Source organism: Notamacropus eugenii, chromosome 3, assembly GCF_028372415.1.
Source record: "Notamacropus eugenii isolate mMacEug1 chromosome 3, mMacEug1.pri_v2, whole genome shotgun sequence".
Taxonomy (NCBI): Eukaryota; Metazoa; Chordata; class Mammalia; order Diprotodontia; family Macropodidae; genus Notamacropus; species Notamacropus eugenii.
The window spans coordinates 50,319,987-50,337,362 of record NC_092874.1 but is presented as its reverse complement, the minus strand read 5'-3'; the positions used below and the strand labels follow the sequence as shown (position 1 = coordinate 50,337,362).

The following is a 17,376-nucleotide window of genomic DNA, read 5'->3' as shown; positions in this document are numbered from 1 at the left end:
TGTGGATGCCCTCTAGCTCTGAAAAGTGTATAAATACTCTGAGGTGAGGTTTTACTTCGGGAGCTTACTCATTGGAAGTGTTTGTTTGGCCAGATGAAACTTTGGGCAGCCATAAAGGAGCTCCAGGCTTTGAAAACCCAGAAGTTGGTGCTTCACTCTCTGGTAACTATGTATGTATGGTCAGACAGTTGGATCTGCCTGCTCATCTGTGATGTATGTATTGTTTACGTCAGACAGTTGGGAGCCCTATCTGTAGGTTGATCTTTGTTTCTCTATTTTCTCTGAAGTTCAGGGTGCTGACTTTTTCCCCTGAACGAAGTGAATGATACATGTGCTTGATTAAAGTGATTTTTGACCCCTCAAAAGTTGCTTTCCTTTTAGAAAAGCAGATCTAAGAACTTGTACAGTAGGTCCTCCTGTATATGGTGGGGTCCTTTCTGTTACATACTGCTACTAAGTCTATACTCCAAAAAGATCAAAGAAAGAGAAAAAGAGAAATATGCAGAAAATATTTATAGTATGTCTTTTTGGTAGTGGCAAGGAAAAGGAAAATGAGGAAATGCCTATCAGCTGGGGAATAGACGAACAAGTCATGGTATATAAATGTGATGGAATGCTGTTGTGCTTTAAGAAATGATGAAGGGGATGATTTCAGAAAAACCTAGCAAGACTTGCATGCAATGATGCAAAGTAAGGTGAGCAGAACCAAGAGGACGATTTATACAATAACATCAGTATTGTAAAAATAATCAGCTTCAAAAGGCTTAATAATTGATCAAAACAATGACCAGCCCCATTTCCAAAGGGCTCATCATGAAGCATGCCATACACCTCCAGATAGAGAGCTCATGGTCTTAGAGTCAAAACTAAAGCATGTTTTCTTCTTTTCCTTCCTTTTTCTTTCCTCTTTCTTTCTTCTTTCCTTTGTTTCCTTCTTTCATCCTTTTTTTGACATGGCTAATATAGGAATTTGGTTATTTATAGAGGTATTTATAATGGGTTTTGTTTTTCTTGCCTTATCAATGGATGGCAGAGGGAAGAGAAATAAGAACTGAAAAGAAAATACAATTTTTCAAAAAGAAAAAAGCATTTTAAGCACTAAACATCTAATCTTTTAGAGCAGAAACTGCAAATTGAAAATAATAGTACCATACTGATCATATTATAGGCTATACCCTTAAAATGAAATCTCTTTGGACTAAAAAAAAAAAGTCAAAAGTAAACAGAAAAGTATCAGTTATAACCTGCACATGGGTGTCATATAAATCAGACTAAGTAGAAATCACAGGCTATGTTTGGACCAACAATATGAAGTAATTCTGGGCAGGCATGAAACTGACAACTGCACTCCTCCCTCCAGTGTCAGAGGGAACAGTTTCTCTGTTTTTTCAGGAGAATCAGAGAGCAGAGGCCCCTTCTACCTGGCTGTAGGGTTCAAGTTGTTTACTGCCCCCTCCCAAAGAACAGAAGGTTTTTTAGCCTGCAGAGAATATATAGTTTGTGAATTCCGGAGAGTTCAACAAACCATGGCTGCCTCTGTACCTTCCACGTAGCAGAACAAACAAGTCATAACGATTGCTTATCTGAATGAATAATCATTTTGCTGCCAGGAACCACGCTCAGAAAAGTCCCTTAAAGCTCTAATACTTATAACCTCAAGGATCAGCTCTTTCATATTTGAAAGATACAACTAATATTAATGGTTAATAATAGCATTTATATAGTGCTTCTAAGTTTGCAAAGCTTAATGTAAGTTCAATACATGTAATGTTTTTGTAATGTGAGTTTACATACATTATATCACTTGATCCTCACTCACAAAAACCCAGGGAGGAGATTCTATCATTATCTCCTTTTTATAGATGAAGAAATTGAAGCACACGAGACTGAGTGACTTGCCCAAGGTCACACAACTAGCAAGTGCATGAGAGAGGATTTAAACTCAATCCTCCTTACTCCAAGTCCATTCCCACCTCATTGCCCAATAGGAAGAAAGAATAGGTTTGGAAAGAGGAAGACAGTAGCACATATAGAAGGACAGAAAAATATAGGTGCAAGATAGATGGTGATCTCCAATGGGATAGATGTCAGCTAACTCCATTCTCATTTACAAGGATCTATGTGCATTTGCAAGAGTTAATTAATAGCAAAACTACTTGGTCTTTTCAGGGAGTATTCTGAATCGGAATGTATCTCTGACCTCTAATTTGAGTACATATGAACCCAAATCAAATTCAATATCTGGGAGTCACTAGAAGTTACTATATTTAAATGTCTTAAGGAAAAATTAGAACAATCATCAATTCTGTCACGCTGCAGTGATCTGTCTGCCCCGCAATGCACCAGAGAAAATGATAATATGGATCTCATGCATTTCTTGTATCCATTTAAGTTAACCATCATGAGGGCACTAAATTATCTGCATTCTTTAAACCCTTACTTAAATTTCTTCTCTCGACATATCACTCCCTCAGACTAAATTATTCACCTCACTAAACTCCCTAAGCCAGCGAAACAGATCTGTTTTCCAGCTAAAGTCCTGTTGTCAGAAGAGCTACCTGCTCAACCAGCAAACCTACGATCCTTTCCCTTTTAAATCAAAAGATAACGAGGAAGATTCATCATGTCAAAAAATAGATATGTGAAGCTTGAAATCCATCAGACTATTTGTTATACAGCTCCAGGATCGAGAAAACAAAGACACTCTGATTCTTCGGGAGGTATGTATGCATTATCACAACCCGCTGAGGTGAAATGGCTTCGTTACATTTGTGTGACAGTCACCATTTTAACAGCAGTGGGGGACCAAAGGAGCTGAATTCCAGGGCATGGTGGCGGGAAAACACTAGCAAAGGACCTTTGTCCGCATGTGTGACTGTGCCAATGTTGGGAGAGTGCACATAAGCTTTAAGTAGGGCTGATTCTTTATTCGCCCACAGTATTCATCAAACTTTTCCTAAGGAAATTCAGGAATGCATTTTTTTTATAGACTAGGTGGCTAGTAAATGATTTAAGATTATCAAATTCATAATGGCCTATTTAATATGTCCTGAAAGTACATATACAACAGAGTGGGTACAACATAGGTCTTTCTGTACAACCCTTTATATAAAAACATGATATTTGATTCATTTATAGGATTTAAGAAAGATCTTGGTTTATAATGAAGTATTTGGTATTCCTTTTTGTTTTATTCCTTTATTTGAAAGTAATGAATCAATGTTAATAAACCCCAACACTCTCACATCAGAAGTATTAAGAATTTTTATTATCTTGAAAATTCAAGAATCTAATTAATCAGCTGTGGCAACCGTTTTGCTACTTAACTCTCTCCAAGGCAGTACAAAATAAATGAGCTAAGATATGTGATTGGTGGAGACAATTAGGGGAAGTAACTGTCCTAATAGACCCTAAACAGAGGTTGACTCTCTACATTGGTCTAACTTACTTTGTAATCAGTCTCCACTTTACTTTGGACCATAGAGATACAGCTTCTGCACCATCTTGACAAGACCATGGAGTCTTAACATTTTAAAGGTTAGGAGATGTCAGAGTCTTTAACAGCTTGTCAAAGACTGGGCAGATTAGTTGCCAAGGCTGAAAGTGCTTTGGGCTTCTGTTATTGATTGATGATCAACAAAGAAAAGGTCACTCAGTGCTTGGCAACAAGGAAAAGGAAGAGAAAGAGCAAATCATTTATAGGAAAGTCAGGAATACTCAGTCAGCAAACATTTATTAAACCCTGTCATATGCCAGAATTTGCCTTCCTACTGGTGGGACTATTTAATATATCGAGGACATGGGTGTAGCTGCTAACTAGGAGGGTCTTTGTTTTCATCCTTCAAAAAGAATAAAAGAAAGAAAAGTTTAAATATGGAAAAAGATACAAAGCAAGCTCACAAGATACAGGCTATCATTATAGCTACATTTATTGACAAACAATATGGTATAGTGGAAAGAATGACAGATTTGGGGAATCTGGGTTGGAATCTCAAGTCTATACTTGTTATGTGTGTCCTTAGGCAAATCACTTCTCAGTTTCCTACCTATAAATGCAACTAGATGACTTCTAAAATTCCTCCCAATCTAAACTTCTATTGACCTATGAAAGCTACTGGTTGCTAGTTTCTGGTTCAAAGCCAAGAAAAGCTGTTGAATCCTTTTCAACTGCTACAAAAAAAATAGATTTTTCTTGCTCCTGTTATTATAGTTACTTTGTTAATAATGCAAATCACAACTGACTGATTTTTATGTTTTATGGAATCTGTGATTTCATTCAACTGGGGAATTTCCTCTTTAATGCCGATTGTCTTTTACTTTGCAACTTATAAAGATGATAGAGGCACAGAGAAAAGTGACTTGCCCAGGGTCACGCCGCTTGACCTAGCTCTTCTTGACTCTGTGATCAGCTCTCTAGCCATCAGCCACAGCTACTTCTCAAATACTTATAAAACACAGGAAAACTCTCAGGATAGCAGGTGCAGAAACTTTATAATGACACCCTAAACAACCAAATAACCGAATTAGATTATTTTTCTCTAACTGAATGGTGCCATAAGAATATCGCAAAGCAATTAGCTCTTAAATATGAATTGATAAAAATCAATAACCTTTCCTGCTATAAGCTGAATAACATTTAAAACTCAGCAGATTAACAACAATTATAATCATAGTATTTATATGGTACTTTGCATTTTGCACAGACGTTTACATGGTATTGTATTTGATCATCACAAGTCTCAGAGGTAGATACTATTATGCCCATTTTACAGCTGAAGAAATTGAAACTAACAAACTCTAAGTGACCTACCCAGGTTCACAGCAGTGTCTGAGGCTGGATTTGAACTCGTATCTTTCTCAGTCTTATTCCAGTATTCTATCTACTATGCCACCTAGATGCCTCAAAAAGTTTGAGAGTGATGGATTTGGAGTCACAGTCATTCAGTAAGTCAATAGCATTTATTAAGCACCCACTGTGTACACCATGCTAACCACTGAGGATATATAGAAAGGCAAAAATGCAACCTTTTCTCTCAAGGACCTCACAGTCTAATGGAAGGGACAATATGCAAATAACTCTATACCAATGACACATATATGTCTGTATCTGTATGTATGTGTGCACGCATGCACACTAAATGAAAGGTAATTGTTGAGGGAACCTGGGAAGGATTTCAACATAGTCTTGAAGGAAGATGGGAAACCTTGAGTTACAGGTAAAGAAGAAAAGCATTCTGGGTATGGTGGACAGTCAGGGTAAATGCCTAGAGGGGAGGAGGAAGGAAGATGAAGTGTCATGTGAGGAGCAACACGGAGGTTGGTGTACCTAGATTATAAAAAGAATGCATCAAGCATAGTCAAAAAATAAGATCGGAAAGATGTGAAGGGACCAGTTTGTGAAAGGCTTTATGAGTTGTAAAGAATTTCTATTTGATCTTTCAGGAGCAAATCTTGGAACCATTGGAATTTATCAAGTAAAGGGATAACATGGTCATATCTAACGTTTAGGACAATTACATTAGCTGCTGAGTGGAATGGAACAGAGTGGAGAAAGACTTGAGGCAGGAAAACCTAATAGCTACAGGAGTTGTCCAGGTCTGAGGAAATGAAGGTCTGAACCATGGTGTCCTCAGTGTGAGTGGAGAGGAGACAATATGAGAGATGTTGTAAAGGTAGACACTAGAAATAGAAGTTGAGTGCAAAGGAAGAGTTAGGGGTAACCCTGAGGTGGTGAGTCTATATCACTGGGAAGATGGTGGTTTCCTATAGTGGTAGAGAAGCTGGGAAGGCAGAAGGCTTGGAGGAAAGGGGACAGAGATAATGAGTTCTGTTTTGGACAACTTGAGTTGAAGATGCCTATGGATGCCTATCCAATTTGGGGTGTCCCAAATTGATGGTTGATAAGGTAGGACTGAAACTCAGTAGCAATATTAGGGCTGGAGATACATTGTACCTGTGAGTATACTTTCTCACCAAAACACCCAGGGTCTGTGGAAAAAATGACATCTACCCTAAAGTACATGGTCGTGAAGCACATGTGTAGAGAACAGATGTGGCAAAGGGGTATCTCCTAATTCCTGGTCCTGGAAATTCTTTTCTCCCTTTGTAGATTCCCCATGATGTTTGCTGCAGAGTATGGAGTAAGTAATGGACAAGGTGTGCCACTGCTCAGCCAAGTCAAACTGGGCTTGGCTACTAATAGACTAATTTAAACATGTTGCTTAGCTACCAGTCATAGTTGCTGCTGGGCTGGGCCAAACTGTCCACTTGGCTACTAGGCTAGACGACTCCACTGCTGCTAAACCGACTGTGGATGTCGCTGCTACTCCCACCTTCAACTTGGACCTCTGGGTCCTCTGGGACCTCTGGATCTTCAAAATTCACAGGGTCACCTGGGAACTTCCAGCTTGTAATATTCATTCGCCCTTCCCACTCTCAAGACAAGCTCAAAATAAGCATGCCTTGCCCATAGCCACGAAGGAAAGGGAGAGTTTAAGGAGTTTGTTTGTTTGTTTGTTTACCTACTTTTGCTTACCGACTAAGTTCTGGTTCAGCACCCCAAGTCATTAGTTCTTCCCACTTCTCAATCAAATAGGAGACTTCATCCTCATACAATGCCAATCCCTGAGTCTTCATGACTAGAAACTAGCTCCTCTCAAGTTTCCACATGCTCACTTAGGCTGAAACAAAACAGGAAATATCTGTTCAGCCCATTAAAATTAGAAATGGCAGTTAGGTCACATAAAGATGAGGTTTCTCAAACATGTGATATCCAGAATTTTGGAAGTCACTCTTACCCATTCTCCAACCCCCATGATAACAACTTTCACGGAACAGAAAATGAAACTTTACAGGCCTTGGCCCATATGACTGATGAGAAACTTCATGAGCTACAAATGTCTGAGTCAGTGCTTTCTGAGGCAAACCTTTCAAAAACTCTGAAATCCCAAATACCTAACTACCTCATTTACTCTATGTCTACACGCCCCAAAATGATAAACCGTTCAGTTTAGTCAGTCATCATTCATCAAATTGGGAAGAGGATGGGGAAACAATCAAACCAGTCATGAGTCATAATAAAGGGGCAAAGTCCTTTATAAGATGACTGGATATTTTTTCTTCTTAAAAAGGAATAGGATACGGAGAAGGCATATTTGTATGAGTACATCCCGGAACCAATGTGGGGAAGCATGATGGAGAACATTTGGGTGAAGATGAGACATAAGTGACTTTGTCAGCAAAGTATACTACTATGGACAGAAAAAAAAAGTATAGATGACGAATCCAGGAAACAGGTCTAAAGTCTGCTACAGAGGCTTGTTGAAAGGTGATAAGGAACTTTGATTTTTCAAACATTTACTCAAGCTGTCTTTCTTCAACAAAAAACCGGAGCATTGAATAACATCTTTATTGCTTTGTTGATAATTTCATCCTTTAAAATGTAGAGGAACTATCGAAGTGATTTTATATTCTGGATATGATTCTTACTAACCAGAAAAACTTGTTATTGCATTGGAAATGATGGGAACCTTGATGAGGAAGTGACTGCTACATCTCAAAATCTGTGATAGAGAAGGATAATCTGGGAACAGGCTAATCTAATGCAAAATTTTAGTAGACCATGTTTCAAAAAGGGATAGAAACCATGTTTCAGAAGAGGAATAGATAGAATTCCCTTGAATAAAAAATTATAGGGGAAATCAATACAGAAGGGATGTTAGAAGGCCAAGAATGAAAATTTGAAGACATTAAGGGAAACAGTTACAAAGAAGAGGAAAAATGAGTTTTCTGAAAAGAACGATGTGGGTGTACACAGAACTTAACAACTAACTTCAATTTTTAAAAAGAAATGTGCAGAAGATGAAAATAAAAGCAGGCGACAGAGGAACTCTGCAAAGACAGAAAACAGTCCTATAAGAATAGTGTCAGGTGTTGTAAAGCCCAGAATGAGCTATGGTTGATCAGGAAAGAAAAACAAAAAGATGAGGGATGGGGGTTAGCTATATTGGAAGAAAGGAAAAGATCAAAGTAGGGATGGGCCCAATGCTTCAGATAGATGGTCAATAACATGGTCAATGACATCAGAGAGAATATAGTGCCACTTAGTTCTTTTGTTTCTGTTTTCTCTGCCAAGGAGAATGGTATGTGCACTGGAAATATCAGAACAGAAATGACTCAAGGGGAGTTAATTTTCAAGATAGTAAGGAAGTGGTAAAAGCTCCTAGCAGTCCTTGCAAATTCAAGGCACCTAACCTAAATGAACTACACCTAAAGTAGTGAAAGAAGTGGTAAACATGATTACTGAGGCACCATCAGTCATAAATGAAAGATTGTAGAGAATGGGAGAGATACCACAGAACTAGAGAAGAATAAATGTTATCCTAGTTTTCATAGAAGGAAAAAACTAGAGCCTGCCAATTTCCAATGAACTTGTCTTCAATTTCTGAAGAAGAAAAAAATCCTGAGATACACTGGTACATCTTACTAGCTCTAGAGTAACTTTTCCAACCTTCATGTGACCTAATGAGTCAAAGGCCCCAGTGCTCATCTGACCTCACTCCACCGTCAGGGTTCTGGGGGTGTCTTACTGATCTACTAGGGTCCTTCTAGAACATGATCAGCTCAAGCCCCCAGTATCAATCACCAGTGAATACTGCCCCATTATCATTCACCAATACCCGCTGGAATCTCCTCAGTATCATTTAACTATTTGATAGCAATTTGATATCTCCTATAAGCAGTTAACATCTTTTACAAAGTGATATTTATTGGAAAAACTAGAGCAAAACCAGAAGTACAAACATATTCCTTACAACTACAGCCACATTCTCTGCTTTACCACTTTGGTCCCTGCGGAAAGTAGGCTAAAATTCAAAATGGATGTGACACATATTCCTCCTTCCACTGAATTAATTTCCAGGCACAACCTAGCAAATTAATGAGTTGCTCCTTTGCCTACAGCAAACACATGGTGTCGTGGCTGCCAGATCTATCCACTGAAGATATGGGTCAAGTAGATTGTGCCTCAGAAGTCACTGCTCACTAGGCTCAGCTACTGGAAAATTCTGCTGGCTCTTCCAAACTTGTAAAACTCACAAGGCTGTTTTCTCTCCAATATTCTTTTCCTTAAGACCAGGAAAGAAACAGAACAAAGACAGAAGAAATATCAGGAACTTATGTTCATGGCCCATATGGTTGTCTAGTTGAGGAAGTAAAGGCTTTGGGTATCTCTCTTCTCACTCAGGAGCTAATAGCATTTCTTCTCTAAATCACCACCAGGAAAGAGACAATGCAGTTTGACCTGTTTGTCAAAATTTGACAAAATTAAAGGGCTTGCATTTATCATATTGTAAGCAGACAGGAAATAATGAATGAGTACCTGCATATGCTCTTAATTGGGGCAAGGCATGTCTGTTACACATTATTATGTACATGAGAAACAAGCTCACCAAATCCTCCACATAGGCTGGCAGCAAAAAGAGTCCCCTGCATATGTTCTGAGGACTGGACCCCCACTAACTATTCCCCAGGTTATACTCTATTAAAGAGACAAATGGACATCTAGAAAATGAAGCAGCGTTTATAGAGAGCCTACATGACTTTATCAAGAATAGGTCATGTGAGTATACCTTTATATTCTTTTTTTTTTTTTTAGTTACCAAACCAGTAAGTCAGGGAAATAATGTAGTTTTTCTCTAGTAGAAGATAATTTACCTAGATTTTAAACAAAACATTGGACAAAATATTTGATGCTATTGATTTGGAAATGATGGAGACATGTGGGTTGTATTAACAGATGAATTAAGAACTGTTTGAATGACCACACTCAAGGGGTAGTTATTAACGGTTACATATCAGCTTGAAAAGAGGTCTTGAGTACAGGAGCCCAGGAATCTGTGCTTAGCCTGCCATGTTTACCACTTTTATCAATCGCTTCCATAAAGACAGAGAGGGCAGGCTTATTAAGTATACAAATGGCACAAAACTGGGGAAAGAGCAAAGCCTGGATGACAGAGGTAGGATTAAAGAGATCTCAGTAGGCTTTTGTTGTTCCCTGACCGCCCCATTGTTAGACTTAGGTTCCACCTCAAATAATCCTGTATAATCTTACATAGCATGATTATACAGACATATGTATACATACTGTCACATATCTTCATCTATCTATAACCATGGCCATACATGCTATATCTCTCCAATAAAATATAAGCCCCTTGAGGGCAGGTTCTATTTTTCCCCTTATCTTTGCATCTCCATGAATAGGCACAGGGCCATGCATATCTTCGAGCCTTAGTAAGTGTTTGCGAAATTTGATTGGATTTTAAGTATCATAATGGCCATTATAAAAAGGAAGAAAAGGCTGCAGAACAGTTAGGTGACTTGCCCAGAGTCACTCACCTACTCAATGTTAGAGCTAAGATTTGTACTCAGGTCTTTTGACCATGAGAATCAACTTTCCTATCAAGAATCTGAGGGTTTTTTTTTTAATAGTAGTAGATAACAATATCAAGCTTCTTAGGGGAAAGAAGGATTTTTAATCACTTCACTCTTTATTTCTATCCATTTTAAAAATCCACAACTTCATTCTTCCCTTTCAAAAGTTATCATCATCTAGCATTTATGAAGTTCCCATAATAATGTACTCCCAAGGCATTCAAGACCCTCAGACTCCTAGCTCTAACCCCATTCCTTCTTCCTTTTCATTTTTTTCTGGCTTCCCATTTACCTGGTGCTGACCATCCTTAAGGCATGTCAGGATTTAATATGTTGGGTCTCCTCTTCTGAGGATGATGGCATTGCACGTAATCCAGGCGTTTGAAGAGAATTGATTTTACATCCCAGACAATCCAGCCTCCCAGAACAACTTCTGAAATCAATCTTCTCAGCTCCTGGAATAATGCATTTTGCATGTTCTCCAGATGCTGCTGCCATGGTGACAGAGTTGCCAGCAGCTTTCTCTCCTGCCTTATTGTAATGAACTGCTTGGCTTCAATTCAAGCAGAAGAGCTGGAAAATAAAGCAGGGGAGATGATTAAAATGAAGTACTCTTAAGTCACTCCCTCTCCTGTGTATCCATGGTGCTGGCCCTCCTAAAAATCCATGTCTGTCCTAATAGCCAGTCGTTTCTCCCATGCAGAAATTCTGTGTCTTTTTCTTAGTCTTAAAAAAAAAAATTGCTGAATTCATTTATACTCTGTGATGAGATGAAATCACTGAACTGACCATTCCAGGAACATTTTCTTAGCTATCTTAACAAATATTTGCTCTGCAAATCAAATCACTCAAGTTGATTGGAGCCAGTTAATATGACCAAAAACCTCAAGATCATTAATATTTTCTCTAAGTCAATTACTTTCAATATAACCATTATCAATGGGAGATACTACACTGTAAACTACCTGTCAGCCACACCTTGCAAATTAATTCTGAGACCAGACTGTAGTGAATATCTCTATCTCAAAACCAACACAGTGGTTGTACCTGGTTTCTTCTCTCAACTTCCTTGTTTCTGTTGAGGTCACCATAATTCTTTCAATTACAAAGACCCAGAGTCATCATCCATAATTCCCTTTTCCTTTTCTCTTCCCCCTGCTCCATCTCCCAACTCTAAGCATGTCCCCACCATGACTGGAACTCTCTCATTCCTCATCTCTGTCTCCTGGCTTCCCAGGCTTCCTTGAAGTCTCACCAACCCATCTTCTACAAGAAGCCCTCTCCAGTCCTCATAATCTTAGCACCTTTCCTCGAGACTATTTCCAATTTTTCCTCTATATAACTTTTTTGTAGATAATTGTCCACTGAGAGCAGGGACTACGTTACTTTCCTGTCTTTATCCTGAATGCTTGGTGCAGTTCTTTGTACGGAAATAGAGCTTAATAAATACTTTATTCCTGCATTCATTAGACTATGAACTTTCTGATGGTGGGGGCTTTTTTTTCAGCCCAGAGCCTAGGACATGACAGGTGTTTAATAATTGCTTGTTGACTGACTGACTGTTTCACCATCCCTCAGCCTGTCCCCATCTCCATTCACTGGTCAATTTCTATGAATTCTACCTCAGTGAGTTAATTAGCATTTAGCATCTTAAGAGTTCTTGTGTAATAATCATTCACAAAGTCCCTGATTATTGTTCCTGCCTATTCTCTTCCTTCCCCAAGTCATCCTCCATGATGATGCCAAAAATAATCCTTAGTCAGTCAACAGGTTATTCATGTTGGATGAATGAAGCCACAATTCAGGAAAGATACCAATAACGTGGAGCATATAGAGAGGTGGGCAAGCAAAATATTAAGAAACTTTGAGTCTATGTCATCTACATGCCTAAGGCACTGAGACTCTATACACTGTAGTATAGAGAGAGCTGGACTCAGAGTCGGAATGATTTCAGTTCAAGTCTTGACTTTGACCAGCATTATTTGTGTGACCTTAGACAAGGCACTTAACCTCTCTATGCTCTAAGAAATTCTCTGAAACTAGAAACTGTAGAGAAGTTAATGCTTTGCGTTGGTGGAAAGAAGTTCTTCATCAGTTCCTAACCCTCATGAAATCATAGATCTGAATCAAAATTTTAAAAATACACCTGATATTATGCTATGTGCTGTGTGATACAAAGACAAAAATGACATACCACCCTAATGTCCAGGCATCAGGGGAAACAATTTATACATATACCATCAGTATACATAAAAAAATACAGCCAAAGTAAATACAATTGCCCTCGACTCATTCACACCAACTGACATTTTCTTGATATGGTGTATCCTTATTCCCTTAAGATCCATTAATATCTTATCCAAGTCAATTGATTTCAAATATAACCAATTTCAATGGAAGACACATTAGGTAATTTCAGCAAATTACCTGCCAGCCTTACCTTGCAAATTAATTCTGAGACCAGACTATAGTGAAGCATCTCTATCTCAAAACTAATACAGTGATTTTGAAAGGGGAAATTTTGATAGGGGATGTATAATAGAATACAACTTCACTTACAGCACATATTAGGCAGTTGGGGGGCACTGGGCTTGAGTCAAGAAATGCTGAGTTCAAATCCTACCTTGGACACTTACCAACTGTGTGACTCTAAGCAAGTCACTCAGTCTCAGTTTCCTCACCTATAAAATGAAAGATTTGGACCCAATGACTTCTAAGGTTTCCTCCAGCTCTGCAGTTATGATTCTATGAAATGGACATCCTAGAGCAGTGGTCTCAGGGTTAGATTTCATGTTTGTTCTAAATTAATGTCATTTGTCAATTTTCACTGCTACTAGTTCAATCTTTGTTTCTCTTCACAATGATTTGTTGATCTGAAACATTCCTCAGAATAAAGGGACAAAGGACTGATGCTCAGGAGGAGTTTGAGGTCTGTGTTCTATGGTATTTTATTTTTTTATTTTTGGAGGCAAGTAACTTGCCCAGGGTCACAGAGCTAGTAAGTGTCTGAGGCCAAATTTGAACTCAGGTCCTCCTGACTCCAAGGCCAGTGCTCAACCACTATGCCACCTAGTTGCCTGTGTTCTATATTATTAAAAATTAAGCCTTCAAGTGCCAATTTTTGTTACTATTTGATGGTCTCAGCTCTCACAAATAGAATGTATTTACAAACTTCCCTAACTAGATAAACAGAGTAGAGCAGATTCACAGCATTCATGTATAGTTCTCCTTCCAAAAGTTCCATAAATATGAAGTAGTTAGTATGTTTTAATACACGAGTGGACCTGGTATCAAGAGATTTGGGTTCGAATCTTGCCTGGGACACTACATAGTTGTATGATCATTAAAAAAAGTCATAGAACCTCTCAATGCAGGATTTTCTTTACTTGTCAAATGGGGATAATGTATGAATTAATGACAAAGCATTTACCATGTGCAAAAACTATGTTGAAGATATAAGCATTGAGGACAGAAAAGAAAAAGCAAAATGGAGCCTGCTTTCAATACTTGATTAGCCTTGAATGCTTGCTTGAGAAGATTGTTATGATGAAAGCATTTTGCAAACCTGAAAGTGACAAATAAATGTGCTATGTATATATATATATGTATACACACACACATATATACATACACATATGTATGTATATATATATAATACACATATACTGTTAATATAATTAAGATCTTTATAAATCCACATTAGTTTGTACTGATAGTAGAGAGAAAAGAGAAGGATGGCCTGTTGTCCAAATATTGAGACAACATATAAAGATGTCAAAAACAATGTCAGAGGACCTGAATTCAAATTCTGCCTTTGCCAGTTAGTACTTCTGTGGCCTTGGACAAGTTACCTAACCACTCCCTGCCTTAATTTATTCAGCTATAAAATGGGAGTTGGAATAGCCCTTCTCCAACAATCTCCCCACTTTTCTCTTCCCCTTTTCCATTCTTCCAAGTGAAAAAGTGAGGAAGATTATATAGGGAAGGCCATAATTTGGGAAGTACTAGTCTTTTCAAAGAGGCATGTAGTGGATAAAGCACCAGGCCTGGGGTCAGGAAGACTCATCTTCATGGCCTCAGGCTGGTCTCAGACACTTACTAGCTGTGTGACCCTGAGCAAATCACTTCACCCTGTTCACCTCAGTTTCTTCATATTTAAAAAGAGCTGGAGAAGGAAATGGCAAACCACTCCAGCATCTTTACTAAGAAATAGCCAAATAGGGTCACAAAGAGTCAGACATGATTAAACATGTCTTTTGTAATCTATTAGATTGTCACTTCCTTGAGAGCGGGGTCTGTGTTCTGTTTTCATATTCCTAGTACTTAGCACAGAGTCTTGCACATATAATAAATACTTCATGAAATAAAAATGAATTGAGATATCAATCAGCCTGATTTAATAAAGTAACACTAGACCACTCCACTGTCCTGGGAAAACTGAGCAGAATTAGGGAAAACTGACATTTGCCACCTTACATATTAGTCCTAAGATATTGGTACATTTGCTATCACCATGGCAAAAAGCAAATTTTAAAAGTAGCAAAGTTGTGTCTTTTACTGTCTTTTCCTCCCATTACTCCTTTATCAATCCCGTTGTTCTCTCTGCCTCCTTTTCTCTAGTCACCAAACATACAGTGGTCTCATGCTGACCTCTGGCTCTGTTTTTCATCACCAAATACCCCTCAATATTCTTACAGATCTTCATGACCTTACCCTTGAAGTTTCTTCTGATCCATACCTAACCCAGACCTTCAATCACCATTTTCCTAGATCTTTTGATTCAGATCATGGGAGTCACCACTGTTGGATTGATATTCAGAGAGTCCCTGATCTCACTGCAGAATTAGTAAGGAGAGATCTGTGTCCCTGGGATACCAGTCTTTAGCCCTGAAACCTTGTCATTGGTGGTGTTTGTATGCTATGAAAACACTACAAAATAGATGAAGGTTAATTATATATAAAATAGGTTTCTATGAGCTGGATAGAGAACCTAATCACCCTTTACAGCACTGTTTTTAGGGAAAATGTATTCTGAGTTGCAAACAATTAGCTTACATTTTAGCATAGTGAAATGCTACCAGACTTGAGTTAAATGACCTAGGCTTTTACTCTGATGTCTACCTATCTGGGCAAGACCTTAGACAATAAACAATCTTCTCCATAACTCTACTTCCTAATCTGCAAGATGGGCATAAGTAATACTTGTCATATTTGAATCAATGGGTTTTTGGAGGAAAATTGTATAAACCATGTAATGGTATATAAGGGTGGTATAGTAGAAACAGCACTGAACTTAAAGTCACAAGATCTGAGTTAGAATCTCAACTCTGCCATCTAACAAGTCACTTCACTTCACTGACATTCAGTTTCCTCATCTATCAAATGAGGGAGTTGGGCTACATGACTTCTAGGGTCTCTTTTAGATCTAAATCTCTGATCTTAAAATTCATTTGTAAGTTGAAACTATCTATGCCATGTTTAGGTGTAAATGAAGGGGAACCTAGGGTAAATATGAATGGAATCCAGGACATAAACCTAAGAACTTACTCCACTCAACATTTGGTTTATAGCTATATTCCTACATACCTTCCTGGGAACAGATTGTAGTTTCAAAATCAAAGATTGAACTAGTTATCTTCTAAATTCTTTCTTTCCTCAATAAAAGAATCAGTTTAAATTAAAGCAGGGGCTCTTAATTATTTTTGTGTCATGGATCCCTTGGACAGTCTCATGAAAAGTATAGACCCTTCTTCTGGGGTAATGATTTTAAATGCATAAAATAAAATACACAGGATTATAAATGAATTCTGTTAATTATTTTTAAGATTTTCATTTTTTAATAATTCAGTTTTAGTTTTCAACATTCACTTCCATAAGATTTTGAGTTTTCAATTTTCTTCCCTTCCCTTCCCCCTCCCCAAGATGCCATGCAATCTGATATAGGCTCTACTTATATGTTCATACTAAACATATTTTCACCTTAGTCCTGATTTAAAGAAGAATTAGAAAAATGGGAGGAACCATGAGAAAGAAGAAACAAAACAACAAAAGAAAAGGAGAACAAAGAGTCTCTGCATTCAGGATCCAAAGTTCTTTCTCTGGATGTGGATAGCATTTTCCATCATGAGTCTTCTGGTTCTGCTCGCTTCATTCAGCATCAGTTCGTATAAGCCTTACCAGGTTTTTCTGATCCACCTGCTCACTATTTCTTTATAGCACAACAGTATTCCACTACATTCATATACTACAACTTGTTCAGCCATTCCCCAACTGATGGACATCCCCTCACTTTCCAATTCTTAGCCACCACAAAAAAGAGCTGCTATAAATATTTTTGTAAATGTGAGTCCTTCTCCTATTTGTATAATCTCTTTGGGATACAGACCTAAAAGTCTGGGTCAAAAAGCATGCACAGTTTTATGTTGGGACTGGAAGCTCAATTCCGTGTGGACAGTCTTGGGCTGGTAAAAGTGGGACTTCTAAATCTTAGGGTCTTACGAGGCCCTCCATGAACAGCGGGGGTTCGAGAAGGTCAGACTGAGCTAGCTCGGCTAGCTCGGGTATTTCCGCCTCTCCCCCGGAGATACCTCATGGGTGGAGTCTCCCTGCCCTCGAGGTCGTCCCGGATTGGAGCACACCTAGTTACCTAACAGCATGGTATTGAGATGCAAACTGTGTGGCTGAAGATTAAGTAGGATTAAGGAAGCCAGAAAGCTCTCTCTTAGCACGTGTGGAGCCAAAGAGAAAAGTAGGGCTCCGCTTCTTTTCTTTCCTCTCTCCCCTCCCCCTCTCTCCCTGCTTGTACTTCTACTTCCAATCCCTTAAGCTTAGCCTCCTTAGGATATCTCCCCCTCTTCCTCCTAAGGAAGACCCCATCTGCATTTGTAACCCGGACCCTGAAATAAAGCTCAACCCCTGTTTGACTCTGGAACGACCTTTCTC

General features: G+C 38.5%; 2 long non-coding RNA genes across 5 annotated transcripts in view; both read right to left on the bottom strand.

The window, feature by feature from the left end:
• The window catches only part of LOC140530927 (uncharacterized), a 30,485-nt gene extending 19,484 nt beyond the window's left edge, over positions 1-11,001 (bottom strand). Inside the window, exons 1-2 of the long non-coding RNA XR_011976176.1 lie at positions 10,727-11,001; positions 6,536-6,680 (exon numbers count right to left, since the gene is read on the bottom strand). This is a non-coding gene — a long non-coding RNA (uncharacterized lncRNA). The remainder of the gene's footprint in view (positions 1-6,535; positions 6,681-10,726) is intronic.
• The window catches only part of LOC140530919 (uncharacterized), a 949,813-nt gene that overhangs the window by 108,984 nt on the left and 823,453 nt on the right, over positions 1-17,376 (bottom strand). The window lies entirely within an intron of this gene.